General features: G+C 45.1%; 1 protein-coding gene and 1 non-coding gene across 9 annotated transcripts in view; one reads left to right on the top strand and one right to left on the bottom strand.

Annotated features, from left to right (window-relative positions):
- The window catches only part of FMNL2 (formin like 2), a 358,580-nt gene that overhangs the window by 248,527 nt on the left and 88,094 nt on the right, over positions 1-21,959 (bottom strand). The gene's annotated exons all lie outside the window — the stretch shown is intronic.
- TRNAV-UAC (transfer RNA valine (anticodon UAC)) lies at positions 691-763 on the top strand. The gene has a single exon. It is a non-coding gene; the product is annotated as a tRNA-Val (tRNA).

Here is a 21,959-nt window from a genome sequence, read left to right as displayed (position 1 = left end):
GCAAGGACAAAGTCCAGAAAGTGAAGGCGGGACTAGTACTTCTCTGTGCTCACTCCTGTCCTATCAGACTGCAGCATGAAAACAGAGAGGAGGAGGGGGGGGGGTTACAGAGCAGCCTGCAGTGATTGGGTGAAGAGACTATTTTTTGCCCAAAATTGTGTGGCTTTGGGGGATTTATGCAGCTTGCGTCAAGCAGACGTAAAGTGGGCTCACATGCCGACTTGTGACCAAGCAAGTCTCAGGAAGTCGTTGGGCGCGACAAGACAGGATTTTATAAGTGGCATACGTCATACTTCATTTTTTTTTTTTTAAACAAAGTACATTAGAAATATTTTTTATTTACCATAAGGAGTGCAATAGCAAAAAATTGCTTTAATGACAGTGCCCCTTTAAGTTCCCAACACTTCTTATATCCCGGACAGTCCTATTAACAGTGACTGTGTCTTTGGGATTATAGGGATTTCTAGCAGTACAGCATTACAGGTATATGGTACTTGTCACAGCCCCATAAAATACAGTGTTAGTATTAATGAGCATTAAGCTAATGAAAATGATTAACAACAACATAAAAGTAAAATTTTATGAATCATGTCAAGAACGGCATATTGGATCTACTGTATGATGGATCCTGATGGCTCTGCAGAAACATCTGCTGCGGAAATTCCAATTTGGGCCTTCACAGACAGTCAAGGTTTCATAGTGTAGTGCTTATCATGTCTGTTTTACGTGCAGAAGGTCCTGGGTTCAATCCCCAGTAAAACCAAACCCATTTGGGCCTTCGCAGGAAGAATTGGCATGTGAATTCTTTCTGCGGAATCTGTTAGGCCCTAGCGCCTGCATGTTCTGCCGGGGCAAGCATGCGTGGAAAAATTTTGGGAGGACATTCTGCTGTGTGAACATAACCTTAAATTTTGAGTGGACATTCTGCTGTGTGAACATAACCTTAGATTTTGGGTGGACATTCTGCTGTGTGAACATAACCTTAGATTGACTGCTATTCATCTGCATGGCTGCCATGTAAAGCTGACAATGGCTGACATTCACCTTTTTCTTAAATTTTTTCCAATTCTGCAATTTTGGCCTTTGGAATCTTTTTGCCGTTTATTCTGTGGGATCATCCGCACACGGTGATACTGAATATGTTTATTTAATTATTTTTTTAACTTTTTTTTTGTTTGGAAAATTATTTTTGACTTTTTTTTTTTATTATAAAATTTTTTAGCCTCCCTGAGAGTCTATTATATGCAATTGTTCGATTGCTTATGTAAGTCGATGTAATGCATAAGCGTTACATTAATCTATGAGTGCTGCAGCTGGCCTGAGGACCGATCAGCACCCTGCAATTACATCAAGAGGGGGAGGGGCAATCACAGCATTTTAACAGTTACATGACGGACATTGGAGTGATCTCAGGGTATGATGCAGGTGTGGCTTCCTTTCACGCATCATACTCCCTTACTTGATTCATGACGCAAGTGTATGTTATGGGTCGGGAAGAGGTAACTGGAAGGGGCTGACAAGAACCTAGCTGCCAGGATGAAATTCTTAACCGCCATGGAGACCTGGCACCTGGGATTTGTCTAGCCAGGGCCGGCTCTGCCTATAGGCAAAATGGACAGCCGCCTAGAGCGCCCTTTTGATGGGGGGGGGCGCCACTCTGCCTGCCACAAGAAAGTTAGATAACCAGTATCAAAACTACTCACTCAGCCGGCAGCACAAGGAGGAGGTTTGTTACAGTGTTTCACCTCAGTAGTAAGCTAGTTATATGAGGAGGGGGCTTGTTACATTGTGTCACCCCAGTAGTAAGCTGGAACGTGTCAAAGGGCGGGCCAATGGGCAGAGTCAAGGGGGTGGCAAAAATTTGCTTTTGCCTATGGTGACAAAAATCCATGCACCAGCCCTGTGTCTAGCCCCCTATTGACAGGGTTGAAGAGTATGTCACAAGGGTGGCTTCTGCTCTGGTGGACTTGGCCCAGCCATGGGAGCAGGGGTTCCATAGAAACCACATGTAAAATCTAATAAGGCTGCATTCACACCACGTTTTTGCAATACAGTTCCCAAATCAGGTTTTTGATGAAAAACTGATTCCTCAAAACATGACTAAACTGTATCAAAACGTGTGTACAAACTTTAACCCATATACAGTTAAAAACCGTATACCGTTTAAAAATTGATGTCCGGTTGCATCAGTTTTTTAAGAAAAAAAACGTATAAGTTTTTAACTTTTCACTCCATTATGAATAAAGTTTCACTTGTTTGATTGAGATTCCAAGAAAAAAACTGTGTAAAGTCAAAACCGTACAGTGAAAACCGGATGGAACCGTACGTACATACAGTTCTGTACGGTTCCCATTGACTCCCATGTTAAATAAAAAACGTATACGGTTTAATACAGTTTTTCACCCGGACCAAAAACCGTAGTAGGCTACGGTTTTGGCTATGGGAAAAAAACTGACAAAACCGTACTGGATGCAAAACGGACACAACCTGATAAATATTTTGGCGTACGGTTTTCAATGTAGAGTCAATGCATGCGGTTTTCAATACGGTTCCGTACGGTTCTCACATTGAAATTGTATACGGGAACTGTATTGCAAAAACGTGGTGTGAATGCGCCCTAAAATGGGATCTTTCCACAAACCCCTTTATGTATCGCATGAAAGGCGGACAGCGATATTCACCAAGGCCCAGTTGCCCCAACCTACTAAGCAATGCAGTAATATGGCATCTCATAAACATCTCCGCTCTGCTTATTTTCCCCACTGCATGAATCAGGGGGCTGTTCACACTACAGAGGACGCCATTATCTCAGGCAACATAGTGAGGAATGAAGCCGAGGATTTGTATTAAGGACACAATTGCGCATTGTCTTAACCCAGCGCGACGCTCGACTCTGGAAAACCAAATGTTTTAAAGGAAAGATCACTGGATGAGATGAGTCGCGGCCCAGGATGTCAACAATACTGTTAACTAGTGTGGATCAGTGTTTCCCAACTAGGGCAACTCCAGCTGTTGCAAAACTAAAACTCCCAGCATGCCCGGACAGCCAACGGCTGTCCGGGCATGCTGGGAGTTGTAGTTTTGCAACAGCTGGAGGCACCCTGGTTTGGATAATTGTAGCTGACTCTGTTAGGGATAAATCAGATTTTATTGACTAAATATTTACAAACGTAATAAATGGTATGGATGAAGCTCCGAATGACTATGATATGAGGGCAATGGGGGAGATTTACCAAAACCTGTGCAGAGTTGACCAGTTGCCCATAGCAACCAATCACATCGCTTCTTTCATTTTTAAAAAGGCCTCTTAAAAATGAAAGCAGCGATCTGATTGGTTGCTATGGGCAACTGGTCAACTTTTCCTCTGCACAGGTTTTGATAAATCTCCCCAAATATGTTAAAGGGACTTTGTGGCTATTGTCGTTATTTTGGGGGGGGGGGGGGGGGGGGCTGAGGGGGGGGGGGCACTGAGGGCACTGGCATCTTTATAGGTGCATTGTAGTTGGGATAGAGGTGCAATGTAATGAGGGCACTATGGCTGTCTGGTGCCACTGGTGTCACTTTCATGGGTGAACTGTTGTTACCACAGCTGTGAGGAGTCAATGGATGTTAGTGTTGTGGGCCTGGAACAGGTAACTGGAAGAAGCTGACGAGAACCTAGTTGGCAGGGTGAAATTCTTAGCTGCCATGGAGACCTGGCACCTGGGATTTGTCTAGCCAGGGCCGGCTCTGCCTATAGGCAAAATAGGCAGCCACCTAGAGCGCCCTTTTGATGGGGGGAGCCGCTCTGCCTGCCACAAGAAAGTTAGACAACCAGAAATAAAAACTACTCACTCAGCCGGCAGCACGAGGAGGAGGTTTGTTACAGTGTGTCACCTCAGTAGTAAGCTAATTATATGAGGGGGCTTGTTACAGTGTGTCACCACAGTAGTAAGGTGGAACATGTCAAAGGGCGGGCCAATGGGCGGAGTCAAGGGAGTGGCAAAATTTGCTTTTGTCTAGGGTGACAAAAATCCTTGCACCGGCCCGGTGTCTAGCCCTCTATTGGCAGGGTTCAAGAGTATGTCACAAGGGTGACTGTCTGGTGCCACTGCTGTCACTTTCATGCGTGAACTGTTGTTACCACAGCTGTGAGGAGTCAATGGATGTTAGTGTTATGGGCCGGGAAGAGGTAACTAGAAGGGGCTGACAAGAACCTAGTTGCCAGGATGAAATTCTTAGCCGCCATGGAGACCTGGGTGAACTGTTGTTACCACAGCTGTGAGGAGTCAATGGATGTTAGTGTTATGGCGGGGAAACCATGGATGTTACAGCTAGATTGTGGGGGCAATGTTGCACTATTGAATAGTTGAGGCCACTGTGGATGTTATTATAGGTTTATTATGGGTGCACTGAGGTTGGCATCACAATTATGGGGTCTCTAAGGGATCCCAGATATCATTATTTTGGGGGTACTATAGCTATCATTATAGTAATGTGGTTATGACAGCACTATGACTGTCATTATTGTGGTACCACTGCGGCTATGGTTCATTGTGACTGACATTGGTATGAGGTGCCCTGTGATGTCACAGTTACGGGGGCCCTGTAGTTGTCATTGTGAAGGCATTGTGCACATTGTTAATGCCCACCGCCACTAGAACTACTATGGGGGACACCCCAGTTGTCACTGTTATGGGGGCACAGTAGTTGACATTGCATACCTTACAACCGTCCCGGATCCGGCGGGACATTCCTGCTTTTGCAGTGATGTCCCACCGTCCCGGAACGGCCCCCCACATGTCCCGCATTTAACTATATATGCCTCTGATGAGGCATCTACAGTTAATGCGAAGCTCGGTGGGAAGATTAACAGGGTAAAGAGCCATTGGCTCCTCATCCTGTCAATCACTCTTGTGCCCTCTGGCTACATATAGCCAGCAGACACAAGAGGTTGGGCCGAGCTCTTCCTCTGCGCTCCAGCGGCTCCGACGCACATGTGACGTCATTAGACGCCACAGTGTAGAGGCAGAGGAAGAGGAAGGAAGAGGACGTGCTAAGAGAGGAAGACAGAAGAGAAGACCTGCGAGAGGTAAATATACATGCGGGCGTGCAGGGGACACTGCTTCCTGATATAGGGACACTGCTGGCCTACTGTGGGGGACACTACCGCCTACTATGGGGTACTGGCACCTACTATGAGGGGGAATCTGCCGCCTACTATGAGGGGGACATCTGTCGGCAACCTAATGTGGGGGAGATCTGCTGCCTACCTAATGTGGGGGTCTTCTGCTGCCTACCTAATGTGGGGGGGATCTGCTGCCTACCTAATGTGGGGGTCTTCTGCTGCCTACCTAATGTGGGGGAGATCTGCTGCCTACCTAATGTGGGGGTCTTCTGCTGCCTACCTAATGTGGGGGAGATCTGCTGCCTACCTAATGTGGGGGTCTTCTGCTGCCTACCTAATGTGGGGGAGATCTGCTGCCTACCTAATGTGGGGGTCTTCTGCTGCCTACCTAATGTGCGGGAGATCTGCTGCCTACCTAATATGGGGGAGATCTGCTGCCTACCTAATGTGAGGGAGATCTGCTGCCTACCTAATGTGGGGTAGATCTGCTGCCTACCTAATGTGGGACACCTCTGCTGCTATCCACTCTACTAGGGGGCCATTATAGTTATTGGAAAAGTGCACAGCCTAAATTTGTTTTTCCAGCCATGTTCTCCAGAGATGAGTTGGAAGAAATAATCATGGCGTCTGAGCTGGAGAATAAAAAAAGGAAAGTGACCGACTCTGATCAGAGAAGATGTCACCTGATATAACTGTATGTAATCTCTTATACGGTCTGTAGTGTTAATGATGGGAGTTGTTGTCAGTCACCTGATATGACTGTATGTAATCTCTTATACGGTCTGTAGTGTTAATGATGGGAGTTGTTGTCAGTCACCTGATATAACTGTATGTAATCTCTTATACGGTCTGTAGTGTTAATGATGGGGGTTGTTGTCAGTCACCTGATATAACTGTATGTAATCTCTTATACGGTCTGTAGTGTTAATGATGGGGGTTGTTGTCAGTATAGGACGTCCTCCTAAATTTAGGTGACAGACTGACAACATTACTGCTGTTAATAGTGTGTTCACACGTACAGTATTCTCCGCAGATTTGATGCACAGGATTTTCTGCTACAGATTACAATGTAAATTAAATGACTGAATTCAGCTTCAAATCCTGCGCAGAATACTGTATGTATGAATAGACCCTAAAGAGATATTCCCATTCTGTAGCTGCAGGAGTGGACTGGTAAGGTTGTGGCCGACTCTATCGCAGGGCACCAGCAAAGGATTGTGACGGTCTTTTCCGAGTATTAAAGGGATATTCCTAAAAGGATAATTTTCTTCTTTTGCTGTATAGAATGTATAAGGGATGCACCGATATGTAGAATAAATGTGCAGGGAGTCATCTGGGATCCCAATGTGTGGTTAATGTAATATTTGGCAGCATGACGAGGGAGGATCTGGGATAAGATGAATCCAGACGCATTAGTAAGCGCTACGAGGTGATAACGTAAAGAAATGTTTGCCATCAAACCCGTGATTGAGAGATTTGAAGGGTTTTTATAAAGTGTCTGGCAGCTCCTTGATCAGCATTACTGTAAATGATTTAATGACTCTCATCTATTTCCAGGAGCTGGAAGCGTCAGCCATTACTACACGCTGCTAGCATCTGTCATGTGCAAGGGGAGAGGGGGTGGCAGGGAGGCCACAGATGAAGCAATGTCATTACCGTCCTGCAAGATGGGGCCTTCTCCATGCATGACGGAACAGCAGACATCTAACACATCCTGAACGGCCATGGATCTGCTCCTCAGTGTGCCATCTATCTGGCTGGGATGTCAGCTGCGCCTTACGCACGGACGCAGAACAGACCAAAATATTGTCCTCCCAGATGGTTCCTCCAGTCAGAGCAGGTCCTCAGTGTGACAGATCACTAAATCCCATTTGATAGTTGGGCAATTTGCCTTCCGCACGATTATTCCCTGCCCAATGGACCGTACCCTATAGGGGATTATTACCGTACATATGTAATGTCAATTGTTTGCAGTTCACGCATGGCTTTCTCAAAAAGAGGTGAAAACAAATCATTCATTATTTATTTATCTGTCATGATTCTCGGCTACAATTTGATGAAGTTGTCAGCTCGTGAAAAGGTACCAGAAATGGGGAGCACTTCTCATCCCACCAAAACTCTCCGAATATAAGCAAATGGGCGAATATTGTTTGTTATAGTCAATACGTGAACTCTCTGTAAAATAACGTGTTTACTCACAACTTCTCATTACACATGTCCTCGGTTATTACTCCTGGAAACTCAAGAATAAACTGACAAGTGGGCAATAAATGTCAATGGGGGCGTGCTTCTACAGACCTTTAGGGTAGGGTCACACATACTAATGCTACCATTAGTGTCAGATTTGTAGGTTTACCGTGGACCCATTAAAGTCAACGGTAGCAAAATCCGCTGCAGAAATGCTGATGCAGCAGCCTCCGATTGTCTTCAATGGGATTTTGCTGCACTGTGCAAACCGCAGAATTTCAAATTACGGATTCTGCCGAAAGAATGAACATGCTACAATTAGTGTCAGATTTGTTGATTTTCCGCTGACCCAAGTCAACGGTAGAAAAATCTGCTGTGGAAAATCTGCAGGAAAGACACCCATGTGAATATACCCTTAGGGTACAGTCACATGTAGCGCTTATGCAGTGCAAAATCTGTTGTGCAGCGGAAAATATATTGCATATTCTTCAATGAGCATACACACGGGGATACCCGGCGGCAACCATGTGTGTTGAGTGAGGTTTGGAGGCGGGTCTGCGCGCCGGTGTTACTGTGACGTATGCACGGCCTCCAAACCTTACTGCACACAGGGCGGAGGCGGTGAAGCCCTGTGTGTATGCTTATCAGAGAATATGCAGTGTATTTTCCGCGGCGCAGCATCAAATATGCAGCGTAAGCCCTATATGTGACTGTACCCTTAAAGAGAATTTCCCTCTTAGTTACAGGGGTTATCCAGGAATAGAAAAACAGAGCTAATTTCTTTCAAAAAAAAGTTCCCTGTCTTTCTCCAGGTTGGGTGTGATATTACTGTACAACTTGGCTCCATTCACTTCAATGGAACTGTGCAGCAGAACCACACCCAACCTGGAGCAGTTTTTGAAAGAAATTAGCTCTGTATTTCTATGGTTTTTATTCCTGGATAACTCCTTTAAAAAACAGAGGTAAGGCCATGTTGACAAGGAAACATTTCCAAGCGTAATCCGGCAGAAATATTCCACTCAGAAATTCCATTGCAGCAGGGTCTCATTGTCTTTAATAGGAATCTGCTGCACCGTGCACACGGCAGAATTTCAATTTCAATGTCAATTCTTTCTGCACTCTTCATGCATTGCTATCTACGGGTGCGGATTTCCACGGAAGAAGAAATTCCGCCGTAGTTTACTGTCTTTGGATATAAATAGGATTCCACAATCCCATTCAGACAGAAGTTCCACAGCACCCCTCCACGGAAATTTTACTTTCTGAATTCCGTAAAAATATAAGACCAGTCTTCTATTTTGCGTAATTCTGCGAGGAATCCCATTGAAAACAATGGGGCATGAATTTTGGTGGAATTCTGTGTTTTGAGAAATTCGGTCGCAATTCCAGCAGATTCTAATTCTGCAATTCCATTCAGCAATTGTGCTCAAATTCCGCACACATTCGGCGGAAATTACGCACTTTTTTTTTTCAGAAATTCAAGGATTCCTCAAAATTCCAAAAAATGATAACACAAGACAATTCTGCTGTGTGAATGGGAAAGCAGAATCCCATTGAAGTGAATGGGCCATTCATTTCTGGGGAATTTACTGCGCAATTTTCATGCAGAATTCTGCACGGAAATTCTGCCGTGTGAACATAGCCTTAGAAGGAGTTTTAATTTTCCCCATTTCTTCAACATGGTTGGTTTCAGGTGTTTCCTTCCTTTTTTTTTTTTCTTTTTTTTTTTTTTTCTCTTTCGCTTCTAGGTTTAGCGCAGACGCTGCAGCCCTTGTAAAAGAAAACCGGCCGAGCTGGGAACAATAGTATTTTTTTTTTTACCATGAGAAAGCAGGAAATATGACAACACTTTAGAATACGATACTTTCGCTTCTACATCGCATCAGCTGTAACCGGGATCGGGCCATAAAAAAACGATATAAACGGGTTTTCCGCGTCTGTGATGACTTTACTGACGCGCGGGAGAGATATTTTACAGTATGTCCATGAATATTTTCTATTGTTATTTTCCGGGCAGAGTCGTCTTCTTATGTTCCCCTGGGGTATGACACAATGATCGCCCCCCCCCCCCTAGACACAACCGTATACAGTGCAGGAGGCAAAAAGAACCTGTGTTGTATCCCGGGGCTACAAAAACAAACAACACAACCAGATGGTGTTAATCCAGGAAACCCAGGAATTTCTAGTAAAAGTTGCAGAGATCATGTTCGGGTCAATTCACACAAGTCATCTGTCACCTATGTGCATTCCAGGCTGAAATTCTGGATAAGTGGTTTCCAGCCAGTGTGTCTCCAGCTTTTGCAAAACTACAACTCCGAGCATGCCCGGACAGCCAATGGCTGTCCGGGCATGCTGGAAATTGTAGTTTTGCAACAGCCAGAGGTTCGCAGTTTGGAGATCACTATTCTAGATCAGATGGTCAATGGATAGGATAGCCATGGGACCCCCACTGTTCATAAAATAGGCTGTGGAGTGCTTTTTTTGGTTTATTACAGCACCACCCATAATGGTACTCCATTTACTTGAAGGAGCTGACCTGCAGTACCAACCACGGCCACCGCATCCACGTCTGGTTCATGCAAACTTAGTTGGCGCTGGAGGCTTTGTTCACACCACAGAAGAATGCCAGCACGGAAAATCTCTGTGCGGACATTCGGCAGGCTGCGTGCGCCCAACACAATAGGCCGGCGCTAGGACCGGACGGGAATGTGCCGTCTCATAGACGTCTATGCATTCCGTTCGAAGTCTGCAAAAAAAAAAAAAATGGACAATGGACACGGAATATGGAATTTCCACCCCAGAGACATCTACGTCGCGCGGAAAGCGCAGCAGAATCCCGTTGAATTCAACGTGCCTCTGCTGTAGCGGAATCACCGTGCAGAATTCCAATGCGGAATTCCGCATGGAAATTCTGAGGTGTGAACATGGCCTAAAGGTCAAATCCCTTACACCCCATGGCAATGAAGCTCTAAAAAAATGCACATTGGATACGAAAATGCATCTAAACTGCACATAGTGTGAACTGACCTCAACCCACTTATAAGTATAATATACCAAACTTCCCATTGCGTGAAAGATCCACTCCAGAACTAAATCATATACAACGAGAAGAAAAAGGCGCATGGATCAGATAAAAATTGCTTTATTGAAACATAATAACATTAGGTTCAATCATGTGAGCGAATGCTATGACGTCATAGGAAGTGTCTATTATAGTAAAAACTCAAAATAATACACGTCCGCTATATACGAGAAATATGCGATGCGAATGAAGAGAAGGGAAAAATACCGGTATTTTTCAGCGATCCAAGTCCTCCTTCCCGCCGGGCCCCGCTATCCAGTGACGCGTGAATCGCATCAGAGGAGGGACGGTACCAGTGCGTCTCTGTGGCAACGCGTCACACCGGGCCGGCGCATCTCCAAGGCAACTGGTCACCTCGGAATAGCGCCAATCCGACATCAATAGATAAAAAAAATATACTGCAAAGAAACTCAGGTTGCATAGGACTCAGTGTCCTGGTCACTGCATCAGAATATAAAAGACATAGATGGCAATACAAAAAGCAGGTAAGTGTGTTAATAAAGTGCATATTAGAAAAATGTCAAAAATAATAAATAAAAAATATATTGAAATATGTGATAATATATATCATGCTGAAAATGAAAATAAGGAATATAAAATATATAACAATAATTCCTTATTTTCATTTTCAGCATGATATATATTATGACATATTTCAATATATTTTTTATTTATTATTTTTTTAAATTTTTCTAAGACGCATTTTATTAACACACTTACCGTATTTTTCGCCGTATAAGACGCACTTTTTCTTCCCCAAAACTGGGGGGAAAAAGTCGGTGCGTCTTATACGGCGAATACACACCTATAAGGTTGGTCCCTGCGGCCATCAACGGCCGGGACCCGCGGCTAATACAGGACGTCACCGATCGCGGTGATGCCCTGTATTAACCCTTCAGACGCGGCGATCAAAGCTGACCGCTGCGTCTGAAGGGAAAGTGATACTAACCCGGCTGTTCAGTCAGGCTGTTCGGGACCGCCGCGATTTCACCGCGGCGGTCCCGAACAGCCCGACTGAATAGCCGGGTTAGTGCTTACAGGACACCGGGAGGGACCTTACCTGCCTCCTCGGTGTCTTCTCCGTTCAGGGATCCTCTGTATGGCCGGCGCTCTCCTTCCTCGTCATCACGTCGTCGCGTACGTGCGTCGGCGTGCGTGATGGCGGCGACGGAGAGCGAGGATACCCGGCCGGCAGCAGAGACGTTCCGGAGCGACGAGGACACGGCGACAGCGATGGAGCGACATCCAGGGCAGCGGTGACGGGTCCGGAGCGGCAGGGACACGTGATTATTACCTCCTATGCAGTGGTCTTCAATCTGAGGACCTCCAGATGTTGCAAAACTACAACTCCCAGCATGCCCGGACAGCCAACGGCTGTCCGGGCATGCTGGGAGTTGTAGTTTTGCAAAATCTGGAGGTCTGCAGGTTGAAGACCACTATTGGGTTCAAAATCTTTATTTTTTTAGATTTTGCACCTATAAATTGGGTGCGTCTTATACGCCGGTGCGTCCTATAGGGCGAAAAATACAGTACCTGTTTTTGTATTGCCATTTATGTCTTCTATATTCTGATGCAGTGACCAGGACACTGGGGGATATTTATTAAAGCTGTCTATGTCCCGCATCAATATAGACCAAACCACAGAGGGTTAGTCTGGTCTATAGTGCGCCTAATTTATCAAAAGTCGCATGGTTCTTGATAAATTCTGTGCACAGACTTCGTGATCTATGCTTTAGACTGTATTTAAACCATCTCCAACATGGTCTGATATTTCAGCGTACTTTCAGCCGATGCGACTTGTCGCTGAAAAGTCACTTTTGATAAATTCAGCACCAATGCATTTTTCCGTCTAAAATAGACTAGCATGCATCATGTTCTAAAAATCCTCTAGAGCAAAAGTCACAGAAAAGTCGCACATATTGAGGTAGATTTATCAAAACCTGTGCAAAGGAAAAGTTGCCCAGTTGCCCTTAGCAACCAATGAGATCGCTTCTTTCATTTTTAACAAGGCCTCTGCAAAATGAAAGTAGTAATCTGAGTGGTTGCTATGGGCAACTGGGCAACTTTTCCTCTGGACAGGTTTTGATAAATCTCCCCCATTTAGACTGCGACTTTCTGTGCGACAAATGTAGACAGGAAAAAGCAGTCTAAATCCTTTGATAAATCTCCCCCACTGAGTCCTTTGCAAGCTGAGTTTCTTTGCAGTATATGGTTTTTTATCTATTGATGTCGGATTGGCGCTATCCTGAGGTGACCAGTTGCCTGGGAGATGCGCCGGCCCGGAGTGACGCGTTGCCACAGAGACGCGCCGATACCGTCCCTCCTCTAATGCGATTCCCGCGTCACTGGGGAGTGGGGTCGGGCGTTCCTGCGATGGGCTAACACCACGCAATTTGCTCCCCCTCCCCTGTGACGCCCGGCGGGAAGGAGGATTTGGAGCGCTGAAAAATACCGGTATTTTTCTCTTCATTGGCATCACATATTTCTTGTATATAGCGGACGTGTATTATTTTGAGTTTTTACTGTAATAGACACTTCCTATGACGTCATAGCATTCGCTCACATGATTGAACCTGAAGGAGTGGCCTATATATCATCCGATCGCCTGTACATCCTATTATTGGTAGTTGGGACACATATATAGGAGGCGTTTGCCACGTTATGACCACCCCCCAGAAGAAGCCTTGGAGCGAAACGTCGGGTGGTGGAGGCTGGTTCACCCCTGTAGTCCACTTGGTAATGATTGTTCTCACTTTTGTTGTTATTATTTGGGTAATTTCTGTTCCCTCTGCTTTGTAGCATTATTATGTTATTACTTGTATCATGCACTTTGCACTTATATCTGCTATTAAAGGAGTACTCTAGTCCAGAGTATTCCTGCTCCGTCCTGCCCGGGCAAAATAAATGAAAATGAATCATCACTCACCTCTCTGGGTTCCCGCGGAGCGTCACTACAGCTGATCGGTCCTACGGTCCATCCTCGTCATACTTCCGGGTGTAACGAAGCGTCACATGGCGCTCAGCCTATACCCGGCCGCCGCGATGTTCTGCCTCGGCCGGGGATAGGCTGAGCGCCATGTGACGCTTCGTTACACCCGGAAGTATGAAGGAGATGGACCAGAGGACCGATCAGCTGTAGTGGCGCTCCGCGGGAACCCAGGAAGGTGAGTGATGATTCATTTTCATTTATTTTGCAGCCCGGGCAGGACGGAGCAGGAATACTCTGGACTAGAGTACTCCTTTAAGTTTCATGATAATGATGATGATTGGGAAAACAATATACCCCTGATATGGCTATTTACATTGTGGTCACATCCCATTGCTCGCCTCCATTTCAGTTCAGTTTTTCACCAGCTGTACTCTATATGTGACTTTATACGTCTTTAAATGTATGTGTTTTTGAGCATTTATGTTTCAATAAAGCTATTTTTATCTGATCTATGCGCCTTTTTGTTCTCGTTGTATACAACTTATGAGTATATTCAGTTCATCTAACGCTACACCCAAACTCAATTAATGGAAAATGTAAGCTGCATTACAGAACCATTTGAGTGATGAATTTGCGTCCAAGGTGGACCCATATACCATGCCTGCCACATCAGCTACAACAGGTAAGCATGAGGCGCACACAAGAACATCTAAATTGTTCTCTAAGAATAGCCTATACTGCACTATATCATAAAACAAACTTCCTGGAGTGATTTTTTTTAAGAAATTGGTGTCAGAAAGTTAAACAGATTTGTAAATTGCTTCTATTTAAGAATATTAATCCTTCCAGTACTTATCAGCTGCTGTATGCTCCAGAGGAAGTTGTGTAGTTCTTTCCAGTCTGACCACAGTGCTCTCTGCTGCCACCTCTGTCTGTGTCAGGAACTGCCTGGAGCAGAAGGTTTGCTATGGGGATTTGTTCCTGCTCTGGAGAGTTTCTGAGATGGACAGAGGTGTCAGCAGAGAGCACTGTGGACAGACTGGAAACAACTACACAACTTCTTCTGGAAGGATTAAGATGTTTATATAGAAGTAATCTACAAATCTCTTTAACTTTCTGGCACCAGTTGATTTGAAAACACTTTTTTCCCTCCGGAGCACCCCTTTTATCTCTCAGCTCCAGTTATTCGAGTACAGGAGCTATGGGGATCCTCTGATGTCTTGTCAGCTTCATGTTTTTTAGACTTATTCCATATAAAGGTTAATGGTAAAGGGTCATGTTCTTGACTGTATAGCTTAAAGGAGATATCCAGTGCTGAAAAACCTATCTCCTATCCTAAGAATAAGTTTCAGATCGCGGGGGTCCAACCACTGGGGCCCCCTCGATCTCCTGTACGGGACCCCGACAGCCCTTGGTAAGGGGGCGTGTTGACCGCCGCACAAAGCAGCGGCTGACACACACCCTCAATACAAATCTATGGAGGAGCCGGAGCGCTGCCTTCTGCAATCTCTGGCTCTGCCATAGCGATGTATATTCAGCTGCCGCTTTGTGCGGTGGTCGACACGCGCTATCTGGCCAGCAAGCTGGGGCCCCATACAGGAGATCACGGGGGCCCCAGCGGTCAGACCCCCCGCGATCTGAAACTTATCCCCCACTTATCCTTAAGATAGGGGATACGTTTTTCAGCACTGGACTACTCCTTTAAAGAGTTAATGCGGGAGATTTATCAAAACCTGTGCAAAGGAAAAATTGCCCAGTTGCCCATAGCAACCAATCAGATCGCTGCTTTCATTTTGCAGAGGCCTTGTTAAAAATGAAAGCAGCGATCTGATTGGTTGCTATGGGCAACTGGGCAACTTTTCCTCTGGACAGGTTTTGATAAATCTCCCCCTATGTCTTTGAGGCTTCATTTCTACATGTTGAATGGAAGAATTTGCCGTTCTGTGATATCTAGTGAGATCCAGGATACAAATCCGACTATAACTTCTATCCCAGATAATGACATGTGACCCTACAATAAGAGATCAGACAGATGAGATCCAGCCATACATGATGCTCCGCCATACAGTACAGTACAGTACTCACCTCCGCTCGGCGCTGGTCCGGTCCTGCAGGACTGTCCGGAGAGGAGGTGGTCCGGTGGGATAGTGGTTCCGGGCTGCTATCTTCACCGGGGAGGCCTCTTCTAAGCGCTTCGGGCCCGGCCCCAGAATAGTCACGTTGCCTTGACAACGACGCAGAGGTACGTTCATTGCCAACGTACTTCTGCGTCATTGTCAAGGCAACGCCTCTATTCCGGGCCGGAAGCGCGGAGAAGAGGCGTCCCCAGTGAAGATAGCAGCCCGGAACCACTATCCCACCGGACCACCTCCTCTCCGGACAGTCCTGCAGGACCGGACCAGCGCCGAGCGGAGGTGAGTACTGTACAGAACTAAAGGGGGTGAGAGGGGGCTGGATGATGTCGGAGGCCGCAGTGGTCTTCAACCTGCGGACCTCTGGAGGTTTCAAAACTACAACTCCCAGCAAGCCCGGACAGCCGATGGCTGCCCAGGCTTGCTGGGAGTTGTAGTTTTGAAACCTCTGGAGGTCCGCAGGTTGAAGACCACTGAGGGTGGATGATGAGAAGAGGAGGATGAAGGGGGGGGGGGTGGGATGATGACAAGAGGATGATGAAGGGGGGGTGTGGGATGATGAAGGGGGTGGGGATGATGACAAGGGGATGATGAAGGGGGGGTGTGGGATGATGACAAGAGGATGATGAAGGGGGGTGTGGGATGATGACAAGGGGATAATGAAGGGGGGTGGGGATGATGACAAGGGGATGATGAAGGGGGGTGGGGATGATGACAAGGGGATGATGAAGGGGGGTGGGGATGATGACAAGGGGATGATGAAGGGGGGTGGGGATGATGACAAGGGGATGATGAAGGGGGGATGTGTGGGATGATGACAAGGGGATGATGACAGGTGATGATGATGAGGGTCTGGATGATGACAGGGGGGGATGATGTATTTCCCACCCTAGGCTTATACTCGAGTCAATAACTTTTCCTGGGATTTTGGGTTGAAATTAGGGGTCTCGGCTTATACTCGGGTCGGCTTATACTCGAGTATATACGGTATATGCGGGGTAAATTTTGTCCTATTCTGACCCCCATAACCTTTTTATTTGTCCTTATATGGGCCTGTATGAGGGCTCATTTTTTGAGCCCCGATCTGTAGTTTTTAACAGTACCATTTTGATGTGACTTTGATCGCTTTTTTTAAATTATATTCGGGAGGTGCAGTTAGTTACTAACTACAACTCCCAGCATGCCTCGATACAGCCTGTGGCTCAGCAGCTTCCCCAAATGAAAACTACCCAGCATGTTGGGCTATATAGTCGTATATAGTATAGGTCAGTGTTTCCCAACCAGGGGTGCCTTCAGCTGCTGCAGAACTACAACTCCCAGCATGTTGGCCTATATAGTAGTATATACAGTGGGGATCAAAAGTTTGGGCACCCCAGGTAAAAATTTGTATTAATGTGCATAAAGAAGAAAAGGAAAGATGCAAAAATCGCTTAAAGGCATCAAATTACAGATAAGACATACTTATAATATGTCAACAAAAGTTAGATTTTATTTCCATCATTTACACTTTCAAAATAACAGAAAACAAAAAAAATGGCATCTGCAAAAGTTTGGGCACCCTGCCGAATTTATAGCATGCACTGCCCCCTTTGCAAAGCTGAGACCTGCCAGTGTCATGGATTGTTCTCAATCATCATCTGGGAAGACCAGGTGATGTCAATCTCAAAGGTTTTAAATGCCCAGACTCATCTGACTTTGCCCCAACAATCAGCACCATGGGTTCTTCTAAGCAGTTGTCTAGAAATCTGAAACTGAAACTAGCTGACGCTCACAAAGCTGGAGAAGGCTATATGAAGATAGCAAAACGTTTTCAGATGTCAATATCCTCTGTTCGGGATGTAATTAAGAAATGGCAGTCATCAGGAACAGTGGAAGTTAAAGCAAGATCTGGAAGACCAAGAAAAATATCAGACAGAACAGCTCGCAGGATTGTGAGAAAAACAATTCAAAACCCACGTTTGACTGCACAATCCCTCCAGAAAGATTTGGCAGACACTGGAGTTGTGGTACACTATTCCACTATAAAGAGATACTTGTATAAATATGGTCTTCATGGAAGAGTCATCAGAAGAAAACCTCTTCTACGTCCTCACCACAAAAATCAGCGTTTGAACTTTGCAAATGAACATATAGACAAGCCTGAGGAATTCTGGAAACAAGTTCTGTGGACCGATGAAGTTAAAATTAAACTTTTTGGCCGGAATGAGCAAAGGTACGTTTGGAGAAGAAGGGGAACCGAATTTAATGAAAAGAACCTCTGTCCAACTGTTAAGCATGGGGGTGGATCAATCATGCTTTGGGGTTGTATTGCAGCCAGTGGCATAGGGAACATCTCACGAGTAGAAGGAAAAATGGATTCAATAAAAATTCAGCAAATTTTGGATGCTAACTTGATGCCATCTGTGAAAAAGCTGAAGTTAAATTGAGGATGGCTTCTACAAATGGATAATGATCCTAAACACACCTCGAAATCCACGGGGGATTACATCAAGAGGCGTAAACTGAAGGTATTGCCATGGCCTTCACAATCTCCTGACCTCAACATAATTGAAAATCTATGGATACACCTTAAAAGAGCAGTGCGTGACAGACAGCCCAGAAATCTCAAAGAACTGGAAGACTTTTGTAAGGAAGAATGGGCAAAGAAAACTCAAACAAGACTCTTGACTGGCTACAAAAAGCATTTACAAGCTGTGATACTTGCCAAAGGGGGCAGTGCAAGATATTAACTCTGCAGGGTGGCCAAACTTTTGCAGACGACATTTTTTAGTTTTCTGTTATTTTAAAAGTGTAAATGATGGAAATAAAATCTAACTTTTGTTGACATTATAAGAATGTCTAATCTGTAATTTGATGCCTTTTTGAGATTTTTCCATCTTTCCTTGGCTTCTTTATGCACATTAATACAAATTTTTACCTGGGGTGCCCAAACTTTTGATCCCCACTGTATATATTGCAGTCTAAGCAATCGCTTTCCCTCACATCACAATGACAGTATCACACGTAGATCAATATCTATATGTCTTAATATTCCCCACTGATTTTCATCCATTTACCTAGAAGCAATCAGGCCTCCAGCCATACGTCTGGCCAGATTTCTATAGTTTTAGTCATTTACATTTATAGACATTTTCACTAATGATTCCAATATGGTGGAAAAAGGACGGCATTACCAATAGAAACCTTTAGATGTGGGCGAGGGATTATCCTGGCACTGGCCGAATACTATAGATTGAGGATGTATTGTGTTCAGCTGCGTTTCATCAGATTTTCCTCTATTACTCCAAAATTGCCTCATCTTAATGGAGATTACAGATGACAACGTTCTGGGCTTCATGTATAAAGACCAAGGCAGAGAAAATGGGGCCGAATGCCCATAGAAACCAATCAGATTGATCAATTTACAAGTCAGCTACAATTTTTACAGATCAAGGGGTTAAAGGGGTACTCCGGCACTAAGACAGCTTATCCTCTATCCAAAGGATAGGGTATAAGATGTCTGATCGCAAGGGGCCCGCGGCTGGAGACCCCCGCAATCTAGCATGCAGCACCCATGTGTTAGCACTGCAGGAAGCGCTGAAGGCCAAGTCTTATGCCTCCCGACCACACCACCACACCCCGCCCCCTTAATGCAAGTCTATGGGAGGGGGCGTGATGTCACGATACTCTGTCCCCGTGGTTGGGAGGCATAAGACTTTGAGCCTCCAGCGCTTCCTGCAGTGCTCACAGGTGGGTGCTGCATGCTAGATTGCGGGGGTCCCCAGCGGCGGGACCCCCGCAATCAGACATCTTATCCCCTATACTTTGGATAAGGGATAAGTTGTTTTAGTGCCGGAGTACCCCTAAGAAAACCAAAGCAGTGATCTAACTGGATGTTACTGATTGGTTCCCATCCATAGAGGCCTACATTTATTACAGAGGCCTTCCTGGATTTATAAGATATAACTTTTGAACAATAATAATAATAATAATAATAATTATAAAAAGTCATCCTTAGGCCCTGTTCACATCTACATCAGGATCCGGGGGGGGGCAATTGCTGGAATCTGTAGTTTTGCAACATCTGGAGGGCCCCAGTTTGGAGACCTCTGGTATATTGGATGCCTTCCTACTGGGTAGCAGAGCATAACAGACTGTGCTATCCTGCCTGCCAACAAAGACTTTCCTTCCTAGAATGGAGGCGAAGTGACACCAACTTATAGTATGTGCCATCAGAAATCAAAAGAAATCTTAATGCAAACGTTTCTCTGAAGTGCAACAGAACATAATAATGTAGAGTGTGAACATAACCTTAAATGGGCACTGTCAGAATCAAATACTTGTTATATATTGTACATTCACAAAACATTAACATTTCTACTATACTTCATAAAAAATTATTTCCTTTTTATAGAAATCATGGCTTATAAAAAAAAAAGACCACTAGGGGTCCCCATACCATCCAGAACATAATTCTGTCCGGCTGCAGCAGCAACTTTGTCCTAGCTAAAGCACCGGCTGAGACAAAGGCCAGTAAGTGAGGGTGGGACTAGCACTCCTCTGTGCTCACTCCTGTCCTATCAGACTGCAGCATGAAAACAGAGAGGAGGGGGTTACAGAACAGCCTGCAGGGATTGGATAAAGAGACCCAGCATAGCACAGCAGACTCAGGGAGGAATATATGCAATGCAGTGTGAGGACACGCCCCCTTCAAAGCACATGATGACAAACCAAGTGAGTAACAGATAGAAGGTATTTGTGAGAGAAATATAGGTGCTAGACACATAACAATTATATGTACATGACCAGGATTAGCTACTAAGCAACATATAAGATTTTTTTTTGTGGGATATGACAGGTATGCTTTAAGTTGGCGATAAATTTTTAGACAGCAATCGGATGAATGCATTGTCCCCTGATACACATGCACACCCTGGTCAAGTGTGCATGCATTCTAGAAGGAGAGAGAAGCAGTAAGCCAGACTCCTCTGGCTACAAATGTATTATGGTTGGCCACACCTTTAGCCAACATAAGTGAGTTTCATATCAGTAATATAACCTGGAGGGGACAGTTATGATGCCAACATGTAGTAACAAAACTCTTACCCAACACTGTCACAACATCGGGTAAGATTATAATTATTACTGTATCTCGCAATGATTAATACATTCAGATTTTATTTCTTGCAAAAGAAAGGTTTGGTAAAGAGTATTATCAGTATGTGTGGATCAAATAAGAAATGTTTTATGCCTTAAAACATCAACCACTATAGCTTGAGATTAAAGGGTTTATCCAGGAATAGAAGACCAGAGCGAATCTCTTCCCAAAACAGTGCCACTCCTGTCGTCAGGTTGTGTGTGGTATTACAGTTTGTTTGAAGTAAATGGATCCTAGTTGTTATACCCCAACAACCTGAGGTCAGGGATGGTGCTGTTTTTGGAAGAAATGATCTCTGGCTTTCTATTACTGGACAACCCCTTTAATGTAGACAAAGAAACTTGAACACAAGAGGCGTAACATGAAGCTCCGGAGCCCCAATGATAAATCGGTCACAGGGCCCCCACCTACCATAAGTATGGTAATGGTTTTACAGATTATGTTATGTTACGGCTTTTCACTAAACAAAACAAAACACATTCTGCACTCAGTGTGCCATAATGAGAATTTAAGAAATTTTAGCAAATTTATTGAAAATTAAACACAAAAATTTTGCCTGGATATAAGTATTCAGGCCCTTTGTTATGGCACTTGAAATTTAGCAATAGGGGCCACGCATTTCTCTTCTCTGAGATGTTTCTAAATCTGTGGTAAATTCCCCTGATGGGACATGATTTGGTAAAAAATAAAAATAAAAACAACCCATCTATAAGGTTTCATAGCTGACAATGCATATCAGCTCAAAAACAGAGCCATGAGGGGGGAAAACTGCCTGTGGAGCTCAGAGACAGGATTGTACAGTAACCCCCTGACCTACGATGGCCCCGACATATGATAAAATCGACATACGATGGCCTCTCAGAGGCCATCGCATGTCGATGTCAGCATCGACATACGATGCTTTTATATGTCGGGGCCATCGCATTAACTGCTATCTGACAGCGCAAAATGCTTAAGCTGCTGTCGCATAGCAGTTTAAGCATCCCTGGCAGGTTTGCTTACCTATTCCCGCTGCTCTGGGTCCACTTCGCGATCCTCCGGTGTCTTGCGCATCTTCTCCAGGGTCCGGGCCTCGCTTTCCGGCGTCATTATTACGTCACTACGCACGCCGCGCCGGCGCAGCAATGTAATAACGTCACCGGAAAGCGAGGCCCGGACCCTGCAGAAGATGCGGAAGAAGCCGAAGGATCGCGAAGACGACACCGGAGCAGCGGGACAGCATCGGGAGCCCCTGGAACAGCATCGGGAGCGGTGAGGACCTGGTCCGGAGCGACGGGGACAGGTGAGTACAGCTTCCTATACTTTACATTGCACGGATCCCTCAACATACGATGGATTCGACAAACGATGGGTCATTTGGAACAAATTACCATCGTATGTTGAGG

This window comes from Hyla sarda, chromosome 8, assembly GCF_029499605.1.
Source record: "Hyla sarda isolate aHylSar1 chromosome 8, aHylSar1.hap1, whole genome shotgun sequence".
Taxonomy (NCBI): Eukaryota; Metazoa; Chordata; class Amphibia; order Anura; family Hylidae; genus Hyla; species Hyla sarda.
This window is presented reverse-complemented; position numbering and strand designations above follow the sequence as displayed.